General features: G+C 31.7%; 1 long non-coding RNA gene across 1 annotated transcript; it reads right to left on the reverse strand.

The window, feature by feature from the left end:
* Positions 1-2,665: 2,665 nt before the first annotated feature.
* On the reverse strand, positions 2,666-17,124 carry LOC132726449 (uncharacterized). Its single transcript, XR_009625198.1, has 4 exons — positions 16,912-17,124; positions 4,438-4,509; positions 3,912-3,971; positions 2,666-3,207 (listed from the first exon to the last, which is right to left on the reverse strand). It is a non-coding gene; the product is annotated as an uncharacterized LOC132726449 (long non-coding RNA).
* Between the last annotated feature and the right edge of the window lie 1,559 nt (positions 17,125-18,683).

An 18,683-nucleotide genomic window follows, 5' to 3' on the forward strand; every position in this document is an offset into this window, starting at 1 on the left:
TTGTCAGTAACAATATTTAAAATAAAAAATATTTATTTTATCCACTCAGTTAAGTGAGAGAAATTAATAAAAATATGTTAAACATGGTAATATAACCTGACTTTGTTTGTTTTAGTATAGATGGAACTTAAGATATTTCCAACTTGCTGTTTTCGATTGGCCAATTATTCATTTTCCAAGTGCTGAAAAGGGCAATGACTTGGTAACAAGAGTTCCGTGATGGCCCTGAAGTCGCTCACCTGTATATAGGCCCCCAGAGCGGGGCCAGTCTAAACCCCGGGGCTTTTATTTGAACAAACTTTGTAAACCCTCACTAGAAGATGTTTCATGCTTAGAATCTAAACTCAAGATATTAGGGTTTTTTCAAAGAAGATTTTTTTTAAAGTTTTTACTATATGCATATAGGGAAAATCAATGACACCCTGGGGCCGGGCCAATTTTGACCCCAGGGCTTTTATTTGAACAAACTTGGTAGACACCCATTAGAAGATGTTTCATGTAAAATATCTTAGCTCTAGCTCTTTTGGTTCTTTAAAAGAAGACTTTTTTTAAGTTTTTACTATATGCATATGGGGAAAATCAATGACCCCCGGGGCGGGGTCAATTTAGACCCCAGGTTTTTTTTAACAAAAATGATAGACACTCACTAGAAGATGTTTCATGCAAAATATCTTAGCTCTACCTCTTTGGGTTTTTTAAAAGAATATATTTTAAATATTTCTATCGGTTGCCATGGCAACCAGAGTTCTGCATGGAATTTAATTTTTTGAACAATTTTTAAAGGTGACAACCAAAGAAACATTATTGCGAAGTTTGGATGAAATTGGCTCAGCGGTTTATGAGGAGATGTCATTTAAATAAAAGTTTACAGACGGACGGACGCCGGACGAAAAGCGATCACAAAAGCTCACCCTGTCACTTTGTGACAGGTGAGCTAAAAATGGAAACCATAGTTATATTACTTGCTCAGATCATGTACATTGTGTTGGTAAGTAAGTATGTAAAGTATGAAGCCATTGGTATAGGTAGTACTTAAGAAAAATCCAACTTGCAGTTTTACGTTAACCTCTATGGATAGACGGTTCAATTACAAAATGCCCGAGGGCATAAAAAACAAATACGATTATACATAGCTAATATTCAAAGAGTTATTTGAGACATTATGATTATGTTTACTACATTTGTATAAAATCATAATATATTAAACTTTAATGAAGCCTTAAAATAGTAAAAATACACTTAGAAGAGTATCTAATCTATCTTTGGTTAAGTACTAGCTTAGCAGATCATGTTTCAGACTATTTAAACTCATAGCTATGGGTGTGATAATGTAATTTGAAATACAGAACAAAAAAAGGAAAGCAATTACTTATTTTCAGTGTAGCCATCACACTAGAGCATCCATATAAGACTCATGATACTTAGCCTTTACAAAAGTATTGTAAACAACTTTTCAATTGTACAGTATATTTACTATTAGTAAACAGTCCATGAGTAACTATGTACATAGTACATACATTTCTATTTATACATGATGTTAGTTAGGGCTTTGAAATCATAAAACAGAAAAAAATCAGTCTTTTAAACAATTCTCATGCGAGAACACACATGTCAATTTACCTACATCACTCAAAGTGTGAAAAGAAGCATTAAAGCTGCATGCCTCCAGATGAATGAAAATATTTCAATAAAATCAAACTTGAGAAACATGTACTAAGATTTTAGAAAAAAGTAAAATGATTTATGTTATTTGCGATTAATGTCTGATTTTTCAGTATTTACCTCGAGATCATGCCCCATATGTTCAAGAATTTTTTTATCTTTAGATGACATATCTAATGCAACAAATAGTGTTGAAATGCGATGACGCATTTTTTGTAGCATTTACAGGTATAGAAACACCAGATCTCTCGCAGACTTCCGCCACGGCTTGCCGACCAGAGCAGTGGGACTTTCCATTTTTTGTGGCAACAAGAAATGGATTATCTGATTTGATTCAAAAGGAGTCCATGTCTTCCCTTAGAATACTTATAGGATCCATAAGGTCTACTAGAATAAGCAGACACATATTTCCTTCCCTTGCCTTTTAGGTATGCCAGCTTGAACTGCCCAATCAAGTATTGCTCAGCTGGATCTGAAATGTGTGTAAATTGGTCTTCAGGTATCCGCGGCCCACTGCTGGCATCCTCCCACTCATTGAGTAACATGCCAAAAAACAATGTCAACTTTATAAAAACCAAATCTAACACTCCACGTGATTTTGTCACTACAGACAAAGAAGGAAAAAAACCGGTGTAAAACTGCCAAAACACACTAGTTAGGGAATACTTGTATATGCTGCTGTTATGTTTCCTCCCTTGATTATATAGTTTACCGAAATAATCTCTCACATACACTAACGCCACATATTTGATCCATATCAGTAAATTAATATTTTGACAAAACGGCGCCAATCTCTCAGCAGCGTAATGACGTCATCCTAAGTAAACTACTCATTCATAAACAAGCTGATGTTATTTCATATATACACGAATCATAAATGGGGCATTGATGTAAACACAAAACAACGTAAGTTTTATTGTTGAAAACTTGATAAAATAACGTCTTTTCGTATTTTTTTTGTTTAATGATTTCTATATCTTTGCAACAGTAGGGTGTGAAATTGAACAGCGTTATACGAAAATCGGCACAGGAAGTTATTTCCGCTTGAAAAAATAACATTAGTTATTTTCCTTATTTTATGGTATTAGAATCGAATAATATCAGTATTAGCGGTGTTTATCAGCTATTTAACAACGGTTTTGTCGTTTAGATGCAAAAAACATTGACCACTCAGGCCTACGGCCTTAGTGGTCAATCCATACGCATCAAAACTCCAAACCGCTGTTAAATAGCCGATAAACACCGCTAAGACTGATATTATTTCTTAACTCTAAACATTAAAATTGCTTATTTTTTCGTGTATAATTAAATGTTTCAGGTGCCTGAGATGTCGGCATTGTTCGAAGTAAGACACCTTGCCAGTGCCTGAGAATGTACATATTTTATTATTTTTTGTATCACATTTTCTTTAAATGTTCGGTTGTGGCGTTCTTACATTCTTCCGTTCATTGAACAATTTTGTTCGGATCTTAAGGTTTTGTACCTTCTCAGGCAATTGACCGAGGCATAGCAGAGACATACATGTGAACATTGTTTGTTGTTTACCTGAAACAGACAAGAATATTTATAACATAAAACTACACAATGGAGTATGTAACAAACTAATATACCGGAAATATACTGTTTTTCGTCATATGGCAATGAACAATAGCTTCATTACTTGAATTTTTCAACCTGGTAAGATGGTGCAGACAATGAATGAATATTAACTTTGATGAAGGGAAAGCATATTTTGTAAAAAAAAGAATAAATAAATAGTATTTTAATCTATATCGTTTTAGAACTAATCAACAGAAACCATCTTCAACTTTTGAAAATAATGTACGCAATGAGTAGGAAAATACATGTGCATGGTACATTGAGTACTGGGACAAAACACAGTCTTTATGATTCGAACATGTACTGTGAATGAAAATTGTCAACAAAACAAGAGCAATAGCCGCCAATTTGCAGCAGAGTGCAAATACATTTCAAGAAGAAATATTTTTGAAAAGCAAAAACCTGTCAATCAGGTATATTAATGACCTGGAAATTAGTATTTTTTCTCAGTTTTGGGAATTTTTAAGCTTGCCATTGGTCATTTTTTTCTAATGTGGAAAGTATTGTTTACTGGTACTTCACATTTTATTCATAACTATGCAATGAAAATTTATCTAAATCAAGAAGAGCATCTATGCAGTAGACAGATCAAAACACTGGTGATGAAAGTCAATCATATATTATTCAAACAAAAAAAGATAAAGGCATACTTATTTCAGAAATGGTCGAAAACCTGGAATCCTCTTCATCAACTGTCAGCTCATCAAATTCTGCATAAAAATATACTATTCAATAAATATGTATCGAACAAAATTGTCACCAGGTGTTAAATTACTGTAAGAAGCAGAGTTTTATTAACAAGGATAGGAATAAGAATCTCATCAACTGTATCATGTGCTAAAGCATTTCATAACACTTCCAACATATTAACTTTAAGGCTGAAAAAATCAGTTAAGACAATTAGACATCAAATTTAGAGATATGTATGCATGTATTCATCTTATCAAGGTTAACATTTGCTAAAACATTTGAAATTCCTAAAAATAATTCTGGACAACATAAATTTGATTGGCAATACAGACAAATAGAGTCCTAAATAGCACCCGATCACAACCACACACAATTATGTGCTGTATGAACAATCACATTAAAAGACTAGTTGTTTTTTTTACTCGTTTTTACTCGTCGCACTTCGTGTTTTTTAATAACTGAACCATGCAAAACCAATAATTGTACCTGAATCTGTGTCATTTTCATCACTATTGGGAACGAAAACATTTAACCCAAATGGATCTGAATCATCCGAATCTGAAAATAAATAGTTTCATTCCAAGTATGGTATATAGGATATTATGTACATATATTGGCAGATTGGCAAACATGGTGAAGGATGCATGATGTAAAAATTTAATACATATTTTATTAAAATAATGTTCGAATTGCACACTTAAACCCCAATGCAGACACATGCTTATAAAAACAGGCATCTCAAACCATTTGATAAGTCTTGAAAATATTTTTGCTAGTCCTGTAGTAATAAATATTTCAAGGTTAAACTATTGTTGTTTCATTTTTCATTAGCTGATTTGTATCTGGTCTCAAGAATTTTGGTTTTAAACTTTGTTGCAAATATAATACTACAGCTAAACTTTAATACTGATCTCCATTATACCCATTATATACTTAACACACTGAGCAAATCATTACGTGGATTTGCCTCTTATTTCCATTACGTTCAGCTGAATTTAAAAATTATAACATGCAGACTTGCAAATTATTACATGTGCTGAACCATTAAAGTTGTTTCATACTTAAATGATTATACATGTATATTAACAAGTCATTTGGTGAATTCACAGAAATGTTTTGATGTAGTCGGTTGATTTGAGATTCCCTCTTAAGTAAAGTAAATGAAATGATCAAAAGAAGCAAAGAAATATGTTCAAATACTTGATTAATTGCCACAATTCTAAACCCCTAGGACTTGCCTCTGGTTTCTATTATGTTGGTTTTATATATTTTGTAATTCAACACATTAATATGCAATGTCATGGTCATGAGGAAAAGTTTGCTACAAATAAGTAATTAATGGCATTGTTTAAAATGAAATAAAATGTTTTAAAGGATAAATAACATATATTTCCAACCGATCTAATGATCTGAAATCACGTGATCTGAAATCACGCTAAAATGAAATTCTCTAAAATCAAAGCATGAATTTCTGTATTAAATTTTATATATTTTGGGTTTGAAGACTAAATATATCAATATATGTTGAACACAAATTAGAAGACGACAAAACTACTGATAAGGTGGAAATTGTATGATTGAAACATATCTAAGTCATTCATTTGACGTGTTCTTATATGTTTCCGACAACTATTGTCAATTCTTAACCCTCTAACCTGTCTCGGTGGGTCAGGTTAAAAAACCATCATTTAATCATTTATTTTGAGACCATTTACAGAGTAGTAAATGAAAAATTCAAAATAAAGAAAAGAAAATTTTGCGTGTAACTCTCTTTTACATTGAAAAGAACAAAACACGAAACATTTAAAACAAGAGATTTATGTTTGCTATTTGAAATCTTTAAATTGGCCTTTCTGACTGATACAATGGAATGTAACTGTTTATCTTTGGTCATATTACACTTATAAGTGTCATTTTTGAGATGCTTTGGTAAAAAAAAATGTTTTTAAAAAGAAACTGCAACAGAAAACAGATAATAACTGGTCACAAAAGCTCACCATGTACAACATTTGCACAATTGAGCTTGTATAATCAACTTAACATCTGCTGCTTTGTATGTCTATATGGGAGATGTGATATGGTTTAATGACAAAAGCCTATCTGTTTACTTTTGTAATGCCATATATTCTGAATCAAACGACCCCATGGCCCAAAATAAAGTATTTATTGGATCGGGTGTTTAAAAGAGAGCACAAAGTGATAATCAGAAGTCTTAAATTCTTAAATTGATAGCTTGCAATCAATTACTTAATATACACGTCTTTACATACCTTTTTTGACCCCCCCCCCCCAAATTTTTGTCTCAATAAGTGAAACAACATTTTTAGGCCCCCAACATTCAAGATAGATATCTTCGTCCAAAATCATTGAACCATGGTCAAATTCAAACTTGAACTGCTTATTCCTAAAATGTATCTATATGATCAATTTTAGTTGAATGTGTAGAACCATTTGGAATATAATGAACGAAAATTAAAAATGTCTGGGTTTTTCTTCAAAGTTCAAGAGGGATCAATCTGTCAGCTATCATCAACCACGCCCAAATTCGAACTTGACCAGTGTATTCTCATGACATGTCCATATTTTAAATTTGAGTTGAACATGTTTAACTGTTGGGGAGATAATGAATTGAAACTGATAATTTCCAATTTTTTTTTAAAGAAAAGGGGCATTTCTTTGCCAAAAATTAATTAAACGACGACCAAATTCGAACTTGACCTGCAAATTCCTTTGACATATCCATATTTCAAATTTGAGGTGAATGTGTACAACTGTTGGGGAGACAATGAACGAAAACTGAAAAAGTCATTTTATTTTCAAAGTGAAAGGGACATAACTCTGCCAAAAACCATCGAACCATGACAAAATAAGACTTGACCTGCATATTCCTTTGACGTATTCATATGTCAAATTTGATTTGAATGTTAACATTTTTTTGGAGATAATGAACATAAACTGAAAATTTCATATCATTTTCAAAGTGCAAGGGACATAACTCTGCCAAAAGTCATTGAACCATGATTAAATTCGAACTTGACCTAAGCATTCCTTAACCGTATCCATATGTCAAATTTGAGTTGAATGTTTAATACCGTTGGGGAGATAATAAATGGAAACTGAACATTTCATATTATTTTAAAGTGAAAGGGACATAACTCTGCAAAAAATCACAGAACCATTACCAAATTCTAACTTATCCTGCACAATCTTTGATGTATCCATATGTCAAATTTGAGCTGAATGTGTATACCATTTGGGAGATAATGAATGGAAATTGACAATTTCATATTATTTTCAAAGTGAAAGGGACATAACTCTGCCAAAATTCATAGACCAATGACTAAATTCGAACCTGACCTGACGAATCCATATGTAAAATTTGAGATAGATGAGTAAAAATGTTGGGGGGATAACGGAAACTGAAAATTTTATCAAGGGGCATAAATCTGCCAAAAATCATCGGACCATGACACAGAGCTCCAGATAGCATGCGCATCAGCGTGATATACGCATAGAAAATCTTCAAATATGCATCACTTTCATAATTCATGCGACAAACTTACGCACAACAAAATAAAAATACGCTTGCGTGTCAAAACACAAGCTTGACAAATTGAAGTGTAAACATTTGATATTTAAAGAGGGGGTGTTCTGAGCATAAAAATACAATATATTTCTATTCTATTGTATTTGTATTAAAAACTAAAAAATTATGTTGTCAACAACAAATGTTAACAAGAGCCGGTTTAACCTGGAGATGCTCCCCGAATAGGTTTTGGACACAGGAAGGTATACTTCTTGTAGTGTCAGAGTTATGTCACAGACAAAGTTCAAAGTGTAAAAACAACCAAAATGTTGCCCGTGACACGCCATCTCAATATGGTGATCATTTCTGTGAAATAATTGCAAAATCCGACTTCAAATAACAAAGTTATGGGCCGGTCATGTGACCTTCTAGGTTACAGCGGCCAAACTATTGCGAAAAACATGTCATCTCAATATGGTGATCATTTCTGTGAACTAGTTTTAAAATCCCAATTCAAATAAAGTAATGGGCCGGATACGATTTTGCTGTAGGTCATGCTGTGACCTTGATCTTCAAGGTAGCGACCCAAATGTTGCATGCAACATGTCGTCTTAATATGATGATTATGTTTGTGAAAGAGTTGTAAAATCCGACTTCAATTAACGAAGTTATTAGCCGGACACGATTTTGATGCAAGGCCATACTGTGACCTTGACCTTTAAGGTAGCAACCCAAATGATGCCCCTGACATCACCATGCATTAGTTTTTATTATATCTAATTAATTTAACCAATCAACAATCTGCATTTGTACCTTGTGACCGTTCAATATATTCTCGTATTGGATCCAATTTTTTTTTCATATTGAACATACGCACTAAGACTGTGCATATAATATTTTGATGTGATGTCATTTGCGTTATATTAACATAGTGTTAAGATGCGCTTAATGTCAGCGATATACTATTTTCATTGAGCAGTATTTTTTTTCCAATTTTCAAAATAACCTGTGGCTTTCTGCAGGAGAAAATATAACGTGATAAATCAGAAAAGGGGTAATTCAAATTCCAACGACTCAGATTGGAATTAACCCGATTTACCAACACATTTTATAAGACTTTTAATTTCATTTCAATTGAACATGCATGGTACATAGCAGGCTTTCTGTCTTCTAGCTGATATGATAAGTCAGATGCTGTTAAGTAATGGTTCTGGTAAAGAAGTGCTCAGGGCATTACAGGGGAAAATATACCTATTTTGAGCTATGGGAAACAGCCTCTATTTGGCTGTAAAATACAGGGAAAAAATCACTGATAAGATAATTGAGATAATGGGTTTCAATGTTATTTTTTTTCTGATTCATTGTTATATAATTATTATGTTTATTAAACAGAAATAAATTATAAAATAAATTTTAACAATGTATAATTTGTTTAGACAATGTAATATGTCATTTTCTGAAATCAAAGAAAATGATATATAAATAAATACAAATAGTTGGGTTATATTCATAGGTTATTGGACATTTTACTGTACAATACGGAAACATATTACGCCTATCGTCCAATATGACTTTTCAGGCTGTGAACAAATGTACTTGTCCAAATATATTCCTGTATTGTACAGTAAAATGTACATTGACCTATGAATATTACCCAACTAGCAAAAAGAATCTTATGTAAGAATTTCGTATCGGAAAACATTTACATTCTTATAATCAAAGCACAGAAGGTGCTGAATTTGTTTGGGTCTCAGAATATCAGAAATGTGAAGGTTGTGAGATTATAAAACAACTTAATTTTTTGTATAGTGCCACCAATGCTTTCCAGCGTTTTAATTGTAGTAGATTGGATATAAGACTATTTGCAACTCTGATATTCAATCCAATGTTTATTTGACTTAAGTAATACGAAAAAAAAATGAGTTGCCTTAACTAGGATTTGAACTCCAGACCTCTCGCTTACTAAGCGAGCGCGCAAACCCCTCGGCCACGGTGAATTTATATATTAACGGTCTGAAGAAAACCATATTATTCTAAATTAGGGTTTGTAACGACGCTAACTGTTGTTTAACACTTGTGTAAATAATCTTGGCGCTTACTATAAGCATGTATATCAATAAAGAATAAAACAATGTTAGAAATTTTCGACCATTCGGAAATTATTTTGCTTGAAAATGAATGCGCCTGTCATGTGATCATATTTACGCAGTGATTTCCCCTGAAAGTTTCGGCCTCAGTGTTACATATAAAGGGAAGTAACCGGTTCAAAAATGCGGAATACTTTCGGCATTTGCAATTAACAGCATTAGACTCTGAAATTTCGCTACCATTATTTGTTTGGTCTGACGACCCAAACAAATAAAAACTATGACCAAATAAGTGATTTGTTTTGCTTAAAATCAACATTGCAGTGGTTTTTTTTGCACTTTTGGGGGAAAGGGGACGGTGCCCTTTGGAGGGGGAAAATGCAATAGAAGGGAGAATGTTATTTGTTTACTTATCTGTGGGGTGTAAAAGGGGAGCAACTCTAGCAACACAAGTTTAAAATACGTCTCTTTTTTAATATACGGATCTAAAATATCGATTCTGTTTAACTTGTTGGGACGCCGGGGAGTAGGTCCCCTTACCTGTAAACGATTTGTAAATAACCTTACTTAACAATAACTCTTACAGGCATAAGTAAAACATTTTTCGGCAGTAAGTTTAAAAAAATGATATTCATTGTAGGCATTTTCGGGCTGCCATATAGGTGGAAATTAAGGACAGAGTGGGGAGGGAACATACTATTTTGAGGGGGGAATGGGACCGAATTTTGCCGAATATTTTGGTGAAAAAAACCCACTGCATTGGCACAACAACGTATTTTTTCAAGCAGTTAACTTTGGCGCCATGACACATCTATGACTGTAAACTTACATAACGTGCATGCGTTAAAAATTGTGTGTGCAAAGTTTACTGTCGGGTACGTGAAACGGTGCAGATTTACCAAACATTGAAGTTTAAAATATAGATTTACCCTCTTAGAAATGCAATAAAAATTGATTGAATTAAAATGAGCAATTTTCAATGTATTTAAGTTAACTAGAGAGTATACAATGGGAAAAAAACACAAATAAGAATTTGCTTCTATCTATCTCCGGGCTAGTCAATTTTAGCTTTTTTTCATATGAAATATCTGAACAATCTCTGGGTAAGCAGCTTGAACAGATATTATTAGCATACTTACATCAGCCCTTTGATTATTGTTCTTAAGTTTAATCCAATACTTAAAGGAACGTTCAATACTTATAATAGATAACGGGAATCTCCCAAGTTCTCCTAGTACATGTACAGCAGCATTTGTAGTTTGTTTTCTAACACCTAGGATAATTTTACAAAACCTTATATGTAGCTTGTCAATCTCTTTATAATTATATATTCCCCACAGTTCTGAACTATACAATAAAATGGGAACAATAAGTCTATGAATTAATACTAGTTTGGTCTTTAAATCAATGCTTATCTTCTTTAAAAGAGACAATAAACTATTCATGGCTTTAAGCGCCTGGTCACATAGGGCCTTAACAGCAAAACGCAGATTTCCTGTTTTAACAAGTTTAATGCCTAAATAACAAAAACTGTCAACTTCTTCATTTTTTTCAGTATTAATAAACCATTCAAAATCATGTCTTTGTTTTCTTTTTTCAAATACACATATTTTTGTCTTACTCACATTAATTTTTAATTTCCATCTGACTGAATACAAGTATATACTATTTAATTGGGATTGATAACTGTGTTTGTCCGTTGTAAAAACTGCTATGTCATCGGCAAAAAGCAAAAGATATACTGAAAGTTGCTGTAAGTCATTATCTGTCAAATTATCAAAATCTAGTGAATCGCTAACATCATTTACAAACAGTATAAAAAGCAACGGTGGAAGTGGTTCCCCTTGCTTTAAACCCAGTGACATTTCAAAAAAATCAAACAATTTAGATGTAGATGATATTTTAACACATGACGTGACTCTCTCATATAGTGACTTACACCAATTTCTACTAACTTTGTCCACAATGAATCACGGGTAATAGTGTCAAAACATTTCTCGTAATCTATAAAAGCACAGTAAAGTTTATTTTTATTACAAAACACCTTTTGAATAATACTATGGAGAATAAAAACACAATCTACAGTACAACGTTTATCTCTAAAACCAAATTGGATATCATTTAAAACATTTTCATTTTCACACCATTTATTCAGTCCATTTCTCAAACATAATGAAAACAATTTAGCCATCGAGTTTATCAAGGTAATTCCCCTATAATTACTGGGGTTCGTAGGATCCCCTTTCTTATATATTGAAACTTTCGTCCAAGATTCAGGATAAATTCCACTTTCAAAAATCTTATTAAACAATTTAACAAGAAAGGGTGAAATAAAATGCTTAGCACCGATGAAAACTCCGGTAATACATCATCTATGCCACTACTCCTATTTCTTGTCAAACTTGAAATAGTTTTCAGAATTTTATTTTCATCAAAAGGTTTATCAAGTTCATGTATATTAATACTTGAACCATTATCAGTGATATGCTCGGACTCACTTTCAGAATTACAAGATAGGTTTGAAAAATGACGCAAAAAATCATCTGCAGATAAGTTATTTTCTGGCGATTTATTTTTCTTGTATTTATTTATGAACTTCCAAAAATTTCTTGGGTTTTTCCTGCTCATTTCATTAATTCTAAATGTTTCGGAATTATTATATTTATATTTACTTATCCTTTTCACCTTACAAAAAGCATTTCTGCTTACTAAAAATATACGTCTGTTCACTTCATTCTTATCAGCCTCAAACATTCGTTTTTTGTTATAAAAATCAGCTTTTGCCTTCTTACATTCTTCATTAAACCAAGGAACTTTTCTTACAAAAGTTTTACTACATGGCTTTAAAATGAATGTTTTACCAAAATTATCAAAACAAATTTCTTGAATTACTTCAGTAAGAGCATTAATACTTGCATCAGTACTCTTTTCATCATTTACAAATTGATCTACAATATTTTCGAAAACATTATTTTTCATTCAAACAATTATTTAATTGTTCATGTTTGTTACTATTCCATACAATTTTGTTAATGTAATTTTTATCAGATGTTGTATTCTCATTTCTATCACATTTTAGCGCAAAATTAAAAGGACAATGGTCACTATGTTCATTTAAGTCAAGAACATTAAAATAGTCTAACAAATCAAAATTCTTAACATTAAATTTTGTAATTAAATAATCAACTAAACTTGCCCCTGTGGAAATACAGTTAACAGTAAAGCGTGTAAAATCTCCATTTGCCAATCTACCGTTATCAATATGTAGGTCATTTTCTTTACATAAGGTAAACAACTTTGTGCCAAATGTATTCACAATTTTATCGTTTGAACACCTAGCAGGTAAGATATCATTATTACTATAGTTCTCAGGCATATATACATATCGATTCAAATTCATATCATCAATAAAATCGTGTTTTTCTCCCACTCTGCTATTGGTGTCCCCTGTTTAAAAGGCAGTCCCTTTATCAGACTATTTCAATTTATTTTATGCTTTTCAGTGGATTACTGATTATCCGTGAAAATTATATTTGATAATTTCACAGTGAAAATTATCAAAATATAATTTCACACTTTTCAATGACGAAACTACTTTTTTAAGATTTTTCCCATGTGGTACCTCAATTTTATTTTTGGTGACTATTCGGACAATGTCAGGCTGTTTAAAGAAAAGCAAAGCTGAAATTGATAAATAACTTATATGTCAAAAGTAATAGAAAGAAGAAAACTTACAGTAAATTACTTCTATTCATTCAAATAACCAATCACCAAATATCGTCTCTATAATTTTTTGTTTCATTTTTACAGTCTGAAAAATACATTCCTTCCACATGCAAAACTGCTCTTGATGACATTTGGGAATATTTAAGTATCCTACGAGCAATAACTGCCGTATGCTTTATGCAAACTTGAAAAGCAATGGCAGCTTTCAGTCGAAGAGTATGTAAACAACCCAGCGTTCGTAAGGCTTCTAAGTTTTCCAATTTCCTATCCACTTTTGTGTATGTTTACACATCTGTCAACACTTATTTATTGTCTGTTACAATCTTCAAATAAGTTTTCTTTCTTTTCAAAAGGTGTATGACTAAGAAATCCAAATGATATCCCTCTGAATCAAACACAATTATTTTCATCCAGTGAAATACACAACTTTAAAAATGGCGGCCGCTTACTTTAACATAGCAAGGACTAATATAAATTCGTAACAAAAATATGGATGGATGGTTGGACTTTTTCTCCTATACTAGAATTGTTTGTTTTTATTATTTAAACAAGCGATCAGACATATTTTGTTAATAAGAGGACTAATATCACCACCATTTAACGTTGATTGTGGAACTTATTTTTCAGCCCATGACTTCTTGTATTTAATGAGAAATTCGACTTTTTTGAGGCTCTAAATGGGGAAAACAGATTTTAATATTAACGTAAATATTAAGGAAATTTCGTTTTAACTTGTTTTTAAGCATAAAATAAAAAGAAAATTTGTTTGTTTGTTGTGTAAGATGTAATTTATTTCATCTCGTGAGAATACTCGTGAGAATACTGTTTTTTAAAGCCCACTCGATGAAATAAAATTCATCTTACACACAAACAAACAAATATCCTCTATATATCATCATTTAATATTTCGAAGAAATAGATGGATAAAGAAATTCATGCAGATTAGAATGCACATTTTTATATACCATAGAGTTCTCGGGCGGTATGTAACATACACAAAAATAAATATCATTATTAAATTCTAATTCCTTTTTATCTAGTTTAAACCAAACAATGCCCCTATTTACACTTTAATCAATTCAATTTTACCAAATAACCAAGATTTAAAGTAGACTATAAAATCCTACCGCTATCCCGTTTAGATATACGATTATATTTCGGTCTATTACATACAAATTTATCGTAACCATCAATGTCAATACTACTACTTTGAGAACACCAGGTTACTGTAAATAATAACAAGTAATAATTCTGAATGAAATTCAGAAAGTCTTTATCTTGTACTTTTTTTACAATCCCACCATGAACGTTCCACTGCAAAAATTTGAGCAGCCGATTGCTACAGTCCTAATCTGTGTCGCGTGCACGTATCGAGTCCACCGTTATTGTCTCAACGTTAACATACAGTTTATCATAACGAGCTTATTAATATTGAACCATTTTTGTTAGTTTCTCAGTAGATTAACATAAATATAAATTTCCGGCAAATTTTACGCTCTACATGCAGGCGAGAAAATGCCAAACAGTTGGATATATGGAGAAAAATGATGTTTTGCCTTGAAATTGTTATCCATTTTACGATGTCTGCAAAGTTAATATATTGTATATATAAATCAGAGACATAGATGTTTCTGTATAAATGTAAATAAATGAATCTTTATTATCGTCCATTATTAATATAAACACAATTTTCCTTAGACATGTCTAAATGGTCAAAGTTATGACTAAACTTCCTGGTGAAGTGTAATTTATGTCAAAATAACGAGCATTTTACAGCTGATGATGGTAATGATGATTATGATGTAGCTGTTGTGTATACATGTATTCATACTGCATTTTAGATTGGTATTGACACATATATGCTATATATGTATGTCAATCAATGTCTTACATTAAAATGTTTGAGGCTACACTATGTACACAAGTCGATCTGTAACAATTATCATGTCCAATTTATAGTGTATGGAAACATTGATATTATAAAAAATGTCCTGTCGTCAAATAATGGGGAGATTAAGACAAATTAACTCATTTACGACAGAACTCCTTTACCGCAGCAACCCTTTAATGAAGAACAACAGCTTCCGATAATCTGGCTTATTTGTTAATGGTCAGCCGCTTTATATTTTATCGACAACATATTTAAACTACACCTTAAGGCATTTAACTTAAACCGCGGACACCTGTGGCGCTGAATGTCATACATATCGAACACTCGTAGACGCTGTCTTTATCTGATCGTGGTCATTCAGGCGTTTTAACTACCTTACTCTTGACAAACATAAATATCAGGCATCCGAAGGTGCTGTCTTAATCTGATCGGGGTCATAAGGCGTTTTGACCGCATAACCTCGATCACAACAAGAGTCTACAAGATAAAGAGTCAGGTTCAATAGTTCAAAGTTATCTCTTAAATTGCAAATTACAAATGACCAAAATTGCTGTAATGTAATAAGGACCTCGACGAATATCAAGAATATACAGAACGGATACGGTGTTTCGGTTTAAAATATGATAAGAAACTAAACATGTAAACAAATATTAACTAATTGCATGGAGTCGTTGAGATTTTCTTAAATATATTAGGTAAAATACCATCTAAAAGAAGTAAATTCATAGATAAAATAAAAAGACTACAGAAACTGAAATAGATGACTGGCCAAAAGGATACGGTTTCATAATAAAATCTATCAAAAAGCAAATTATATTTATAGAAAAACAAAGAAATCGTAGTTGTTACATCCAATTTGTCATTGAACTTAATACAAGTATCCGGCGATATTTCTAGGAATGACATTTGATAAAAAATGAACATGGAAAAATCATATCGATATTTTACTAACGCGATGCGAGAAAGATCAGAATATAATGCAATCAATGAAAGGGAAAGAATGGGGGCGGGTGGCTGACAATAATGCATATACATAATTTATGAAGCACTTTTACTTTCAAAAATTAATTACGGATGTATTATTTACAAAAAATACTCCAAAAATCTCAAAGTAATTACGGGCGCTTACCTGGCTACACACACTGAACAACTACATATAGAAATGAATATACTGAAATAAGATGTTAAGCGAGACAAATGCACACTTAAATATTGGACCGGGCAAAAAGCAAAGGCTATAACTTGCAAATAAATAGCAAAATGTGTGAAGATCCATTGTTTTATAAAGATAGCAAGAAAATCCCATACTTGCACACTGTCTCCAGATTAGTACAAAAAAAGAAAAACAATAATCGATACATCCACTTTATATCCCCTGTGCAAGATGCGTAATACATGCTATTTGATAAAGGTTATATTGACCAGTATGAATTTAAATTGTCTCTGAAATAATCCTTACTTAAAACACACATACGTTCTATTTTTTATATTTTTTTGATTTTGTTTTATTCTTTTAAAACCTCTTTAAATTATTTCTTTCTGATCATATTAGGAGTGTTGTCTTCTGTTTATAATATTATTCAAAATCATGTATTTATGTTTTACTGTACCTTTTTAAATGTTATTTGCAAAGGGTATTTAGCGTGAAAATATTAATGGAGACACTCTATTGTGCTTTTTTAATTTCCTTTTTAACAAACAATACTATCAGAAAATAATATGATATATACCTTAACTTTAAGCTTTTATTCCCATAGTATGTCAAGAAAGTTTAGTCTTGTCTCTCCTTTAAACTCATAAATATATAAAAACTTCTTTATCATTAGATGTGTATTATGCGATTAAGGATTACCAAGAAATAAACATCTTAATCATCAAATTTCACTAGATCCTTATGCTATTTGAAACAAACCTCTATTCATAGGATGATAAAGTGCTACCGGAAGTTTGTTTAATATCATATTGTATCTGTATATAGTACATTTCCATGTTGTTATGCCATGTACCTTGGGAGAAATGAAAGAGATCTGTTCTGTTCTATAGTAAAACATGTAGACATTCAGATAAACAAATACATTCTTAAATGAACAGATCCACTAAAAAAAAAGCTAAATGTACATATAGAAAAGATAGATCACAGAGTAGGGAATCAAACATACATTTAAGGAAATAAATATATTCTTTAATATCTTTCATTGGAAATCCGCGGAAGAGTACATGTATATATGGCGATATAAAAGTAAAACGCGCAGCAAAATTTCATTTATGTAGATTATTCGTGTTGTGATTTCATTGAATGACAGGGGACAACGTTGAATTTAAGGAAAACAATGTATTTTTTTAATATGTCAGTCTGGTTCAAGACGTATAATTGCTTTTTTTTAGGAGAAAATGGTCAGAACAGGCAAAAAAGAAGAATTTTACAACTTCACAACAACTTAAGAATTAATTAGTAAGTTGCTTTTATAAGATTTTCTTGGTTAAAATAGATCATAATATAAGGAATTATACCTACAAGATAGGCAATACACGAAACCATGGCTTAAGTTGGAAAACCGAGACGGGAACACACGCATACATTCCTGCTAGAAATATCGCGCAAGAACAATCACATATATATAAGGTTTAGAAGCCGGGCAGGGAACATACATACACACAAAAAAGAAAAACCTGGCGTTGCAAAATAAAGACGAGTTTCACCAATTTCACTGATTGCGCAAAAAATCATTTATCGAGATATTTTTTATGGCAACTTTACTAACAGATAGGCTATTTAACAGATTGCATTTAAGGAAAACAATTACACTTTATAATATGTATAAGTGGCAGTTTAGATATATGTATATAGTAAGCAGAAGTAAAATATCGTCTGCATATCCTGAGCAATGTCGTAGATCACGGTGTATTAAAACAAATATCTATTCTTACGAACCAAATTTTACAATAAAATATTATATAAGTATAGGTTAAAGTTTATTAGTACGTACTAACAAAAATAAATTGGTTAGGTGTGGCGCGGCGCAAATAAAACTAATAAATGAATGAATGAATGAATGAATGAATAGATTAATTAAATAATTAATTAATTAATTAATATATAAATAAATAAAGAAATAGATAAATATATAAATAAAATAAATAAATATACTATGTATTATAAATATTTGTTTTTTCATTTATTACTTTGCGTGCACGACTATATTTATCTGCGCGTATTCATAGACATAAATAATTTTAAAGCCATTATACTTGAACTTTTGCATAAGAATAAACAAAACATTGCATTGATTAAGTTAATTTCTTAACCTAATTACACTACATCAACACCACTAATAATTCTTAACTGATAGTCGTGGTCAAGATCTACTAATTGACCAGTCGCGAAAGGCAGCGCGTGATCACCTGATTTCATTGGACAACCTCTAAAACGGTCAAAATTATCTGATTGGTAGCATATCCATGGTCCAGCGATACCCGTCTTAAGGGGTGTCGCAAATGAGAG

Source organism: Ruditapes philippinarum, unplaced genomic scaffold (assembly GCF_026571515.1).
Source record: "Ruditapes philippinarum isolate M1 unplaced genomic scaffold, ASM2657151v2 ctg6154_1_1_1_1, whole genome shotgun sequence".
Lineage (NCBI taxonomy): Eukaryota > Metazoa > Mollusca > Bivalvia > Venerida > Veneridae > Ruditapes > Ruditapes philippinarum.